This window comes from Pleurodeles waltl, chromosome 11, assembly GCF_031143425.1.
Source record: "Pleurodeles waltl isolate 20211129_DDA chromosome 11, aPleWal1.hap1.20221129, whole genome shotgun sequence".
In the NCBI taxonomy this organism is placed as follows: Eukaryota; Metazoa; Chordata; class Amphibia; order Caudata; family Salamandridae; genus Pleurodeles; species Pleurodeles waltl.
In genome coordinates this window covers 352,034,617-352,048,709 of record NC_090450.1, presented here as the reverse complement: position 1 = coordinate 352,048,709, position 14,093 = coordinate 352,034,617, and the positions used below count along the sequence as shown (strand labels likewise).

The window sequence follows — 14,093 nt, the reverse complement described above, 5'->3', positions numbered from 1 at the left end:
CCCCTATGCAACTTACCCTGCATATGTGTTGTTTCCTGGTAGTCTGCGCTGTCCTGTCCTGCGATACCAGTGACGATTTTCTCCGGGATGACTGCTGCAACCATCTCCTCCATCTCGTCCAAGTCTTCTTGCGGTGCTGGACTCCCACCTCCGGCCTCCAGTACTGCCTTCCTGTTCCTTGCCATTTTTTCCTTTGTCCTCTGCTTGCAGTCATGCCAGCGTTTATTGCACTCAGTGACAGTTCTCCTGACCTCTGCTCTGCCACACTGTTAATCTTGTCTACAACCTGTTGCCAAATTGCCTCTCTCCTCCCAATTTAGAGGTGATGAAGAGCTGATGCTGGTGCTCCGTCACCTCTCTCACTAGTATTTCATGCTCCTCTGTGCTGAAGCGACATTTCCTCTTCTTCTTGTCTCTCCCCTGGGTCTTGTCTGTGTCCTCCTGGCTAGTTCCTGGTTGTCTGGAGTCTCCCTGGGGGGTAATGGTGTGTTTCAAAGAGAACCGAGAACGCAGACACAGGTGTTGCAATGTCTATGTTTAACTTTGTCGGTCCTCTGATCAGTACATCATTAAATGTCACCAGGTCGTCCCACAGGTGAGACTCTAACTAGAGGAGAGTCAGATAGCGTGGTCAGTAGCCCTTTATGAGAAACGAGAAATTTTTGACTAATAAGGTGATCTATGTCTTCTTCGTGACCCTGGAACGCTAATAGTGACTTGATCTGGACCGAGATCTGGTATATGTAGATCTAGATGGCAATCTGTGAGATTGTGGTTCTTTACTTGGTGTTCTCTGTCTGAGAGGACTTCTAGATCTGCCTGGCATCCTTGAACGCATACACGCAGGTGTGGGTGTGTGTCTCGACAGAGAATAGGTTCTTGAGTAGTCAGAACCTGGAGTCAGATGTTGTTGAAGGTGGCAAGGGGATCGTAATGGCAACTTATCTGCCCCTGACGTCGTCCCTTCATGAATGGATCTGATCTCTGAGGAAAGAGATCTGCTTCTCGACGTCGAGAATCTTGGATGTGACGTCGATCTGGGTCTGCCTTACTGACATTGTATCTGCGTCGATGTCGATAATGCTTGACGTCGAGTGTCTCTTGATGTCAATACTGGACCCTCCATAGGCGGTGTCGACGTCGCGTGATGTGTTGATGTCAAATCCTGTGCCGTCCACATCTCATGGCGTCATATAAGTCCACAGTGAACCTTCTGCTGATGCTGAAAGTTTCCTCGGCGTCGAATGACCCTGTCTCAGCGGTGACTTTTCTAACGTTGGTCAGACTAGCACTCTTGGCATCAATTGCCCATGCCTCGATGGTGACTTCTCCGACATTGGTCTTGACGATGGTGGTTGGACTGGCACTCCTGACATCGATCCCGACGCCAATGGGAACAGACAGGTATTTTCTTTTCCTCCTACCTGATGAATATGGTGAGGTTGGTCATTTTTCTCGTGACCTTCCTCGCTGTCCCAGAGAGGAGGGCACTGTAAAGGAGATTTTTGACCCCCCCAAGACCACTTGAAAGTCCTACCTTTCCTATCTCTTGAAGTGCATGAAGTCTGCTTTTCTCTCTGTCCCTGAGAGTTCTTCTTGAAAGGGTTTTACAGTGGTAACATATCTCAGGGATATGAGAAGCTGGTAAACAAGCGATGCAGATCGAATGTGGGACAGAAATTGCCATCTTCCTCCCACAGGAGGGACTTTGTTAAAAAGAGATGGCATTTTGACTAATAAACAAAAATGCTTTTTAGTCAGAAAAATGTTTAGAAGTACAAAATGCACTTACAAATGTAGAATGAAGTCAACATCTTTTGATTCATGTGAGAAAATGTACTTTTTAGTCAAAAAGATTCAGGAGCAAGTGCTCTGGGATCCTTTCTGGAGGAGCTGGAAAAAAGAAGTGACCTGTCACCTTTCTCTGACCTCTGAGGCATGGTGGGTTACTGGAGGTCTATGGGGCCTCAAATGCATGGTGCCATTTATTTGCTTTACCATGTTAATATGAATGCAGCCTATTGGCTAAAATTGTCTGTGCTTTTCATTATAGTTTTTTTCTTCAATAAAACATAGTATTGTTATCTATGTCTCCTTTTTTTGAGTTTCAGAAATACTGGAGTTCTCTTTGATATTTATTTAAGGAAAACTTAATGAAAATTAGACATGTTTTTACCTTTATAATATAGGCTGCATGTATGTGCATATCTATATATATGTATATATATATATATATATATATATATATATATGTGTGTGTGTATATATATATATATATATATATATATATATATATATATATATATGAATATGTTTGTGTTAGGTGCTCCGGAGTCCACGCACGCGGGTAGGAATAATTCAATGCTTATGGCTAGTGATGAGGATTCTCCTAGAAGAGAACTAGGATTTGTAGGAAAGTAGCCTCTTTCTAGCCTTGTTACCCCCACTTTTGGCCTGTTTGTGAGTATATGTCAGGGTGTTTTCACTGCCTCACTGGGATCCTGCTAGCCAGGGCCCAGTGCTCATAGTGAAAAGCCTATGTTGTCAGTGTGTTTGTTATGTGTCACTGGGATCCTGCTAGCCAGGACCCCAGTGCTCATAAGTTTGTGGCCTGTATGTGTTCCCTGTGTGGTACCTAACTGTATCACTGAGGCTCTGCTAACCAGAACCTCAGTGTTTATGCTCTCTCTGTTTTCTAAATTTGTCACTGCAGGCTAGTGACTAAATTTACCAATTCACATTGGCATACTGGTACACCCATATAATTCCCTTGTATATGGTACTGAAGTACCCAGGGTATTGGGGTTCCAGGAAATCCCTATGGGCTGCAGCATTTCTTTTGCCACCCATAGGGAGCTCTGACAATTCTTACACAGGCCTGCCACTGCAGCCTGAGTGAAATAACGTCCATGTTATTTCACAGCCCTTTACCACTGCACATAAGTAACTAATAAGTCACCTATATGTCTAACCTTCACTTAGGGAAGGTTGGGTGCCAAGTTACTTAGTGTGTGGGCACCCTGGCTCTAGCAAAGGTGCCCCCACATTGTTCAGGGCAAATTCCCCGGACTTTGTGAGTGCAGGGACACGATTACACACGTGCACTGTACATAGGTCACTACCTATGTACAGCGTCACAATGGTAACTCCGAACATGGCCATGTAACACGTCTAAGATCATGGAATTGTCACCCCAATACCATTCTGGTATTGGGGCGACAATTCCATGATCCCCCGGGTCTCTAGCACAGAACCCGGGTACAGCCAAACTGCCTTTCCGGGGTTTCCACTGCAGCTGCTGCTGCCAAACCCTCAGACAGGTTTCTGCCCTCCTGGGGTCCAGGCAGCCCTGGCCCAGGAAGGCAAAACAAAGGATTTCCTCTGAGAGAGGGTGTTACACCCTCTCCCTTTGGAAATAGGTGTGAAGGACTGGGGAGGAGTAGCCTCCCCCAGCCTCTGGAAATGCTTTGATGGGCACAGATGGTGTCCATCTCTGCATAAGCCAGTCTACACTGATTCAGGGATTCCCCCAGCCCTGCTCTGGCGCGAAACTAGACAAAGGAAAGGGGAGTGACCACTCCCCTGACCATACCTCCTAGAGGAGGTGCCCAGAGCTCCTCCAGTGTGTCCCAGACCTCTGCCATCTTGGAAACAGAGGTGTTGGGGGCACACTGGAATGCTCTGATTGGCCAGTGCCAGCAGGTGACGTCAGAGACCCCCTCTGATAGGCTCTTACCTTTCTTGGTAGCCATTCCTCCTTTCTTGGTAGCCAAACCTCCTTTTCTGGCTATTTAGGGTCTCTGCTTTGGGGAATTCTTCAGTTAACGAATGCAAGAGCTCACCAGAGTTCCTCTGCATCTCCCTCTTCGACTTCTACCAAGGATCAACCGCTGACTGCTCCAGGACGCCTGCAAAACCACAACAAAGTAGCAAGATGACTACCAGCAACATTGTAGTGCTTCAGCCTGCTGGCTTTCTCGACTGTTTCCAGGTGGTACATGCTCTGGGGGTACCCTGCCTTCACCCTGCTCCAGAAGCTCCGAAGAAATCTCCTGTGGGTCGACAGAATCTTCCCCCTGCTGACGCAGGCACCAAAAGACTGCATCACCGGTCCTCTGGGTCCCCTCTCTTCCTGACGAGCGTGGTCCCTGGAACACAGCAACTCTGTCCAAGTGACTCCCACAGTCCAGTGACTCTTCAGTCCAAGTTTGGTGGAGGTAAGTCCTTGCCTCCCCACGCCAGACTGCAAAGCTGTGTACTGTGTGATTTGCAGCTGCTCCGGCTCCTGTGCACTCTTCCAGGATTTCCTTCGTGCACAGCCTAGCCTGGGTCCCCAGCACTCCGTCCTGCAGTGCACAACGCTCTGAGTTGTCCTCCGACGTTGTGGGACCCTCCTTTGTAACTTTGCGTGGACTCCGGTTCACTAATCTTCTAAGTGCCTTTTGGGGTACTTCTGCGGGTGCTGCCTGCTTCTGTGAGGGCTCTCTGAGTTGCTGAGCGCCCCCTCTGTCTCCTCCTCCAAAAGGCGACATCCTGGTCCTCAGAAGCACCCAAAAACCTCTACTGTGACCCTTGCAGCTAGCAAGGCTTGTTTGCGGTATTTCTGCGTGGAAACACCTCTGCAAGCTTCATCGCCACGTGGGACATCTTCCATCCAAAGGAGAAGATCCTAGTCCTCTTCTTTCTTGCAAAACTCCAAGCTTCTTCCATCCGGAGGCAGCTTCCTTGCACCTTCATCCGGGGTTTCCTGGGCTCCTGCCCTCCCCGGACACTGTCGTAAGTATTGGACTTTGTCCCCTTGCCTTGCAGGTCCTCAGGTCTGGAAATCCGTTGTCAGTGCACTGCTGGTGTTTGTTGTTCTTGCAGAATCCCCCTATCACGACTATTGTGCTCTTTTGGGGTAGTAGGTGTACTTTACTCCTACTTTTCAGGGTCTTGGGTTGGGGTATCTTGGACACCCTGACTGTTTTCTTACAGTCCCAGCGACCCTCTACAAGCTCCCATAGGTCTGGGGTCCATTCGTGATTCGCATTCCACTTTTGGAGTATATGGGTTGTGTTGCCCCTAGACCTATGCTTGCCTATTGCAACCTATTGTAATTCTACACTGTTTGCATTACTTTTCTGACTCTTACTTACCTGTTTTGGGTTTGTGTACATATAACTTGTGTATATTACTTATCTTCTTACTGAGGATACTCACTGAGATACTTGTGGCATATTGTCATAAAAATAAAGTACCTTTATTTTTAGTAACTCTGTGTATTGTGCTTTCTTATGATATTGTGCATATGATATAAGTGGTATAGTAGGAGCTTTGCATGTCTCCTAGTTTAGCCTAAGCTGCTTTGCCATAGCTACCTTCTATCAGCCTAAGCTGCTAGAAACACCTCTATTCTACTAATAAGGGATAACTGGACCTAGCACAAGGTGTAAGTACCATTGGTACCCTCTACAAGCCAGGCCAGCCTCCTACAGGATTACAGGTAAGTAACTTATCCTTTTGAGCTACCCTAGCTTTTTTTAACTGACTTGTATTGAAATTATTGCTCTTTCATATGAAAGAGCTGTGAACCAGGTGGCAGATTTATTAAAGGGTTGTGCTATTTAGCTTCATGCAACAGGGTGCAAAAGCGATGCAACCCTTAAAATGTGATTTATCAAGCCATGCAAGGCTCCCTTGTATGGCCTTGAGTGGCGTGATAAATCAGGAGTAATGCAACTCTGTGCATATCACTGTGCTGTGTTATTTTGTCTCAGAGAAGAGCTTCATGGGTGGTGTGTGTCTGTTCCCATGCAACACCCATGGATTTTGACACATTCCCAGATTTACCACATGTGGTAGACCCAGGAATGTGCCAAAAATGCTACACATCCCCAGGAGAGGCATAATGAGGAGAAATAGGTTTATTCTCCAGCACACATAGAAAGAAGAAAACGTCTCAGGGGATTGTTTTTGTGCAGGAAGGGGCTCCTTCCTGCACAAAAACAGTCCTGCCTACAACGCAGACGCCTTTGCACCATGAGGCAAGAGTGCCTGCATTGTTGCTAGGCAGCACATTGACTGCCAGACCTGAGAAAAGGCAGGAATACACCATACAGTGTTAAATACTGTGAATTCCTGCCCTTTCCGTGTCACGCAGCACAGCAAGGTATCTTGCTGCGTTGCTTGACTTTTTGGTAAATGTGGCCCCAAGGTTTTAAGTAGTTTGTGGAAAAGGTGATGGTGTGACAATGTACTATGTGGGATAAACTATCCTTGGCGTACATGATAAGGATTTTGCAAGTCACCTCAGAGTTCCATAACCTTATAAAGGAGCTCACCTTCGGCCTTGTCCTTTATATGGTTACGGAACTCCTCGGTGAGTTACAATAGCCTAATATTGTATGGGAGGGGGTGCTTTATTCGTTATATCTTAGGACCCTTTGTTATACCATTATATTTTATATTATATGCCTTCTACCTCAACCTTTTCTGTGAAACTATTCCTTTGTGATTCGCCCTGTGACCCATTGGGTCTGGTCCACAATATTTAAATCTCTGCTAATAAATAAATAAATGAGAAAATACACAGGGAGGCCTCAAGGCACTTAACTGAGTCCATTCATATTAGCAGTGAGTGCTACTTCTTTAGCATCAAACACACTAACCTGGTGTAAATAGACATCTGATAACATAATCAGATATTTATATGATTTTACTTATTTAAATGTTTGGCCATCCAGCACAAAATGCTTCAGGTCTTTAGTCTCCCAAAGGTTATTGCACAATTATTATTCATTCTTAAATCCCTTTCATATCTAAATATAATGACCCTCTGAGTGTCTCCGCGGAACCAGACTCACTAGTAAAAGGAGAAAGCTGACAAGATGTCAAGAGGCATCCTGGCTGCGGTGTCTTATGGGGGATGTCAGATACCAGCTGGGAGTACTGAGAAGACTGGATTGGCACCGATTCACGGCACACATTTGCATCTTAGTGAATGAATGGAGACTTTGTGGAAGGGCTACCAGGGAGGTGTACTCATTTTAGCTGGCTCCAGATGGGCCCTGGATACATTGGGATGAAGGGGATCATGCAAAAAGTAGTTGTAAATGGCGGATAAACAAAGGAAATGTGGCAAGCAGGGCATCTTTCAACCATCAAAGAAAAAGAAGAAAGACACTGTTGAGGAAACAGTAAACAGAGTGGAAACGAGATGTAGTGCAAGGCAGAAAGAAGTTATGTTACCTCTGGATCCTATCTTGAGGAAGTTAGGAGTGTATTCAAAGGCGATGTAGGCCCGGCAGGAGGTTTTTTGAGAAGGTGGAGGATGAGGGGGTTTGTAGCTGTAGATGTGTAGGCAAAGACATTGGAGTGGGGAAGGGGGCAACTTGATGATATCAGGAGATATGATAAAAAATAGTCAGATTTCCAGGGAAATGTCTTGGGTACATTGCTAAGCTTGAATGATGGAGTGCAGATAAAGAATGCTTGTGAAAAACTGAATATTACTGATCTATGGAACCCTACCATTCTGTCAGATAAAACTGTGGTAAAGATAGTGAAAGCTTTTTTTAGGAAAATCTGGCACCCTATGGAGGGCAGAAAGAGGGGCTGGTGAAGAAGGAATATTGATGGCCATTCAGGTCTTCTAGTACCCAGGTAGAGAATACTGGTGGTACCATTATAGTTACCTCTGCAATGCTGATTTACATGAACCAGTATTGAAGAAGGTGGCAACCTTCAAGAAATGTCTTCAGATTGATTAAGAATCAATCTTTTCCCCTCCACGCACACCTCAGTAGTGTTACTAAGTCTAGGATCAGAGAACTTATGGTGTTTTGAAAGGAGCTCTTGAGCTGAGGCGTTATTTTCTCCCACTAGTATCCTTCCCATTTGGGAATAGTGGTCGGAAGCAAAACCTACAAGGCGTCTAGATAGACGCCATTGGATGTTTCTTGAACAGCATTTGAAATGAGAAAGGTAAATTACTGTGGGGTGCGCATGCATGTTTTGCTTTCATGGCACATTCTGTGGGCCCGGAATGAGCCTCTCTCATAACACTCTTGTAGTGAAGGGGGTTGGAGGGTCATTGCAGCTCAGCAGATATCATAGGAGACTTTCAAAGCTTTTTCAGCTGGATATGAAAGGATGCAGGATGTAGGACTTACCACCCTGCCCACCTCTGGAAATGCCACTGCTGCTGCCTCATTATTTGAGTGAGGTGCGGCTGCTTCCATGCTGCCTTGCTGTGCCATGCCTCCAGGGGTTTTGGAGCATAGTGGCACCGGCGCTCAGGAATACTCAGCCCTGCCTTCTACTGACATCTATTCCGGGGGGCGAGTGAGATCAGATGCTGTAGCTGTAAGGCCTGTGCCACCCCCTCAAGGCCTGAACTGAAGGACATGTAGGCCCCAGGCCCCCTGCACTGCATTTGCAGAGGTAAGAAGTGAGCTGCGTTGGATTTGTGGGGGGGCACTCCGGCAAGTCGGGCATTTCACCCCACACAGGGGGACTGTAAAATCCGTTGCCCAGCTGCACAAGGCTAGAACCTGGGGGGGGGGGGGGGGGGGGCGCGGGATTGGGCAAGAGGGGGCTTTGGGCTTTGTGTGTGTAATGGGCATAGAGTGGAGCCGACCGGCTAGGACTGTGGTGTGGACTGCTCCCCGCTGTCTGCTCCTCTGCACCTGGTTCTGGCCAAGTGGATAGCTTTGGCGCAGCTAACCCTGTACAAGACACTGATAGACGAGTCGGAGAGTCTCACACATTGCACCCAATTTTGGGACAGTACTCTAGATATTATACATATCTTTCTGAATTTAATTTAGAACATCGCCAAAAACTCTAACCACTACTTCATGCATTTAGAAGGCACAAACCAAATAATAGCAATCTTCTCCTATGTGCAAAATCCCCTGCACTCTGGGGACTGAAAAGAAGCCTGGTAGGTACAAGAAGTCAGGGGAACATGAGATCAGGGAAGATAAGGGTGACGCCGGCAAACATGGGGTGCAAATCGAGGCACACCAATGTGGCTAAGAATAAAAGTGCCTTTGAATCCCCCCAACAAATAGCACAATGGGAGGAGATTGACTTTCTCTCCCCCATACCAGCAGACCAGTTGCATATACACCATCTAAGTAACCTGAACAAATATTTATTTTTAAGAAACCCCAGTGGATGCGATTTTTCGCACAATAAGGATGTGAAAAGGTTACAAGTTCCCCTGCAACCACACACTAAACCCCCACGTGCCTCGTATCTAATGGGTGTACAGGGCAATCCACTGCAGAGAAAAAAAAAAAAAAAAAATCATCCTTTCAATTGGAGGAATGGGAAATAAAAAGCGTGAAAGCAGGAGAAAAATGGCTGATACCACTGACGGAAAATCCTCTATCTGCTGATAAAGTTGTGGCAATAGCGGGCATTGGGCCTGACCAGGAAGCTCTGACAAACTCCTTGGAAGGGCTAGTGTATGGATGCTCCAAAATTACACGTCTCAATGTAAATTCATCTCCAGCCAAACAACTCGAAGGAAAGAAGGCGCTCTGAGTAACTGCTGAGGTGCATCTTGCCCCAACTCAACTGGTAGCAACGATGGCGCACTCTACAGCACCATCGGAAATCGTAAAAAGCAATCAGAGCCCCCCCCAATAAAAGCTTCCTGTCCTTTGGAAAAGTCACCTATTCAACTAGCAGCTGTGCTAAGCCGACCAAGGTGTAGACCACGCTACAGAAATGGCATCTATTTTATCACTGAAAGTCACACCATAGTTACAAGAAAGCAGCCTGGCAGCAACTGGTTAAATGGGCTTGCAGCGGACCCCTGGATCTCTTCCCCTGATTTGGTCTGACCCAAGGCTATATTACATGACATACACAACTACCCAATGTGACAGAAAGATAGAACAAAGGATACCTGGGAAGTCTTGCTGAATTCATTTCAGTCAATTAGTAAAAGGGCTAATGTATCACTCAAACTGTATTTGCAGGTGGATCTACTCAGTACTATGGCAGTTTATGTCACAGCAATCAACACAAAAATAGGGGCCCAAACAATCTGATACAGTGCTCAGAAGCAGCACAGTCTGCAATAGTCTGCTGGTTCGGTGAGCCACAAGCTCGCAAGTCTCCCTGCAACATTAGGCACTGTACTAACAGAAATAAAATCTCAACCATAGCTTGGCCCCCTCATACCACAGGAACTAAATGCCCAAAATGTTTTATATCACACCGCCAATGACAAACAGCAAACGGAGGTCTTGATTAGCACCCACCTTCAGAAAAACCCAAGTTCTCGGTTTTCCCCAAGGACCACTCTTCACAGCATTGGAGCACTCAACCTTCACACCAGTGGTAATTTGCCTCCATTAAAAAAACTGCAAAATGCAAAGAAAGGGCAATAATAAGCAATCCTCAAAAGGGGACATACACAGTCAGCAGGAACACGTATTTTCTATCTTTAGAACAGCCCCCAGTACGCGGTTACACTCCAGGAACCTCTATTTGAGGAAGCCGAAACTGGACCAGGCGGGAACTCAACTAGAGGACTGACCTCACCAAACACCAATATTGCAAATAAGGAGGTAGTTCATGCACCCCCATGCAAAAGAAAGCTACAAGCGCACAAGACAAACAATCTGAAATGCAGGCACTCCAGACAGAACTTACAAGGCCCGCCATACCAGGCAGAAGAATTACAACAGAAGGGGGGCCACACTCCCCCAGGATAAACGAAACCACCAAGTGCCCAGGTATTACAAATAGCCTCATGGGCTTTGCAGATGGAAAAACCACCCCTGGAACAGCAGCGGCAAATAGCTAAAAAAGAAAGCTGGCCCATTTCAACACTGCCAATGGATTCTACTCTGGCTACTAAGAGGGGAACACAGAGTTCTACAGCTCAGATAACCTATAGTGTAGCAAGGTTCTCCACTGGCATTTCCACACCCACGCTCTTCTGGTCTAACGTGCACTATGGAGTCAAAGGACATAATCACAAGAGCTGTTCCACTGGTGACCATAAGGATCCCCTCCGCTCACTAGGATTAGCTCCTTAACATGCGAGCAAAAGGAGTTGTAGGATCTCAACACATGCGTGTCATTAAGTAAACAAGCCTTTACACCGAAATACAAGTCCTGGAGGAAGTTTGACATAATCAATAGAGGCACAGTGATGCACATGGTTCAGGGAATCTTCACATTGTAACATATCACCAACGCAGATATTCTTTAAGTTGAATTTTGCTGGAGTGTGCAGTCTAATATAGGCCAGTGCATGATTATTACCTGGGCAAACCAACTGCTTGCCCAGCAGGTCTGGAAGGAGAAATAGACATTAAAAAAGGGGCATTGAATTATTTGTAAAAGGAGGATGCGTCTACCCGCAATTTTTAGTTCTAGGGGCATCTGATCACAACATCGCTCACAGCAGAGGGAAAACAGGAGAAATTGGTCTTAACCTTAAAGCACAAACAGGCCCGACAACTTTGGTGCTTAAAGGGGCAAGAAGTCACTCAGTGTCATCATCAAACAGGGAGGCTAACACTAGCGACAGCAACAGAGAGGTGACGCTCATATTAAGTCAGACTAAGCATGGCTCCTGGGTGCGCTACAGCCAACTACAAACAGTTTCGATAAATTTTGACAAGAAAATGCAAACTCCAGTCAACAATGGACAAAATTAAAAATCTGTTCATGGATCGTGGAGGGACTACAAAATAAAACTGAGGCCCAGCATTTCCTATCCTATATAAATACCTTCAACCGGGTAGCATTATGGGATACTTGAGCATTAGCCCCGCCGGATATTTTAGCATATCTTGGATTTGATAAATTGGCAGTAAAAACACACCTGCTAAGTTACTAAGCTGGGGGCCTAGCTACTTTTGTGGCGGCCGGCATTAAGGGCGAAACAGCAGAGATACAAGTGGGACATCCTAACCTGGAACCGGTACAGCTATTGCAATACTTTCATGGCAGCGAAAATCCACTGTTGATGATAAACGTCGACATCCATCCTTTGCCAAAAAAGAAGTCAACAAATCTTGAATCTTTTATTACTACTCAAATATCAAACAACCCCACTCAGTTTATTTTTTTGACAGGGGACTTTAGCATGAGCCTGCTGCTGGAAGTAGTAACTGATCAAACTCTGCAAATACAAAATCAAATCTGATAAATACCACCCTTTACACTCCCGGACGCAAAGGAAGAACAATAGGGGTTTGATTTTCACAGGCGACATGGAGCACTTGTGGTTGAGATCCCTAAACAGGCGAATAAGCATAAATGTCCCTGCACGATCTACTGTTCATTTGGCAGAAGCTCATTCTATCTTAGATTACACCTTGGTGTCGGTCCCCCTTTTCCAAATGGTCACCTTTTTTATGTTAGGGACCCTTTTGGAAAGCGATCATCAACCGCAAGGAATTCATCTGAATCTATCTTGTCGCTTCATGCCCAAGCGCAACAAGAATGTGAAACTGTCACTACCATAAACTATTGGAGGCTAAAGTGGACAACAAATTCAATTGCTTGCATTGAGTGCCATACTATATTACAATGGGAATGCATTATTAAGTTAACTACAGATCAGTTAGTGCAGTGGTCACAGCTCTCTGTTGCCCTTTTGACCAAGAAAGAACACGGCCCCGGAAGATCAAATTTACAACTGAGTGATCGTCCCAAGAAACCATCAATTGATCAAAGCAAAAAATAAGCTAAATCATGCTCCTAGGATACTTCGAAACAAGCCCATTTTATTAGCACAAAAGACCACCCAAACTAAGCTGAGAATTTCATACAAAAGAACAACACGGGAGTCAGTTAAAAAGGAGACAGACCAGTACTGGCATACAATGTTTGCAGCTACAAGAAGAAAAGATGCTAGAGAATTGTGGAGGCTAGTGAATCATGCAGCAGGTCTCAAACCACCACCAGAATCATCCAACATATCAGAAGAGGTATGGGTCGTCTATCTGAAGGAAATGTTTGGGGATATAACGGCGCCATTGTTAAAACTAAAAAGAAGGGTCTCAAATTGTCCAGTCAACCCGCAATATAACTTGATCAATCACAGGAAGTTATTTCCCTTGCTGATGTAACAAAAGCAATTACTTCTGGGCATCGTGAGGAAGCTCCTTGACCTAAAGGCCTCCCACAGGCAAAGTTTAAAGATATTTTGCAATATTGGGCAAAGTATCTGTGTCAGCTTTATAATCATTTTCTCTTCCAGCAGGTCATTCCCAACAACTTGAGGGTTTCGATAATAAACTCGGATATATAAAGCAGGAAACAAGTCGTTGCCATCACACTACAGGTTGCTTGCACTGCTGGAAGGGGAGGAAAAATACTTTGCAGAAATATTGCTGACAGAACTAACTGAATGGGCAGAGAAAAATTCACTAACACCACAGAACTAAACTGATTTAATGAGGGACACAGAAACAATCACGAATAACTGGCAAGGTAAGATCTCTCTCTCTGGACTTAGATCTATGCTTTGTCGACTTTCGCTCCACATTTGATGTGCAAACCTTAGAACTGGAGAATTCCTCCTGTGCTCCTGACTGCTATACAGTTAAACTATACACAACATGGATATGAATTAGAATCGGATGTGGAACAACTGTCTCAAGGGAAATATACAAAAGGCTTATAAACGGCACTGCAACGTATACGGAAGCACACGGTCGAACAGTTGATCTAAAAAAAAAAAAAGAAAACAGTGCTAATTAGCACAGGGAGATGTTTGGCGCCTATCCATCATTTGGAAAGTGCTGTACTGAAATTAGTGCCGGAATACAAATATCTGAGGGCAATCTTTGGCACAAGAGGCTCATCCGCAGCATGCAATCGTTCATTAGTAAGAAAGAGTAATACCTTGTCAGCCGCCTTCTACTCACTAAGGAACACCTTGAAAGATTGTTTCTGGTAACGCGTCCCTTTATGCCAATTTTATACACATCAGGACTCGTTTTAGGCCAATTAATCTTTTGACCCAGTGGTGAGACACCGTAGGACAAGATAACTGATCAATATGTCGAGTAGAATGTCAATAATATCACCAATATTTATCCCCACAATATACTTTACTTTGGATAAAGACA

General features: G+C 45.4%; 1 protein-coding gene across 1 annotated transcript in view; it reads left to right on the top strand.

Moving 5' to 3' along the window:
* Positions 1–14,093, top strand: part of SNED1 (sushi, nidogen and EGF like domains 1) — a 2,603,997-nt gene that overhangs the window by 1,498,080 nt on the left and 1,091,824 nt on the right. The gene's annotated exons all lie outside the window — the stretch shown is intronic.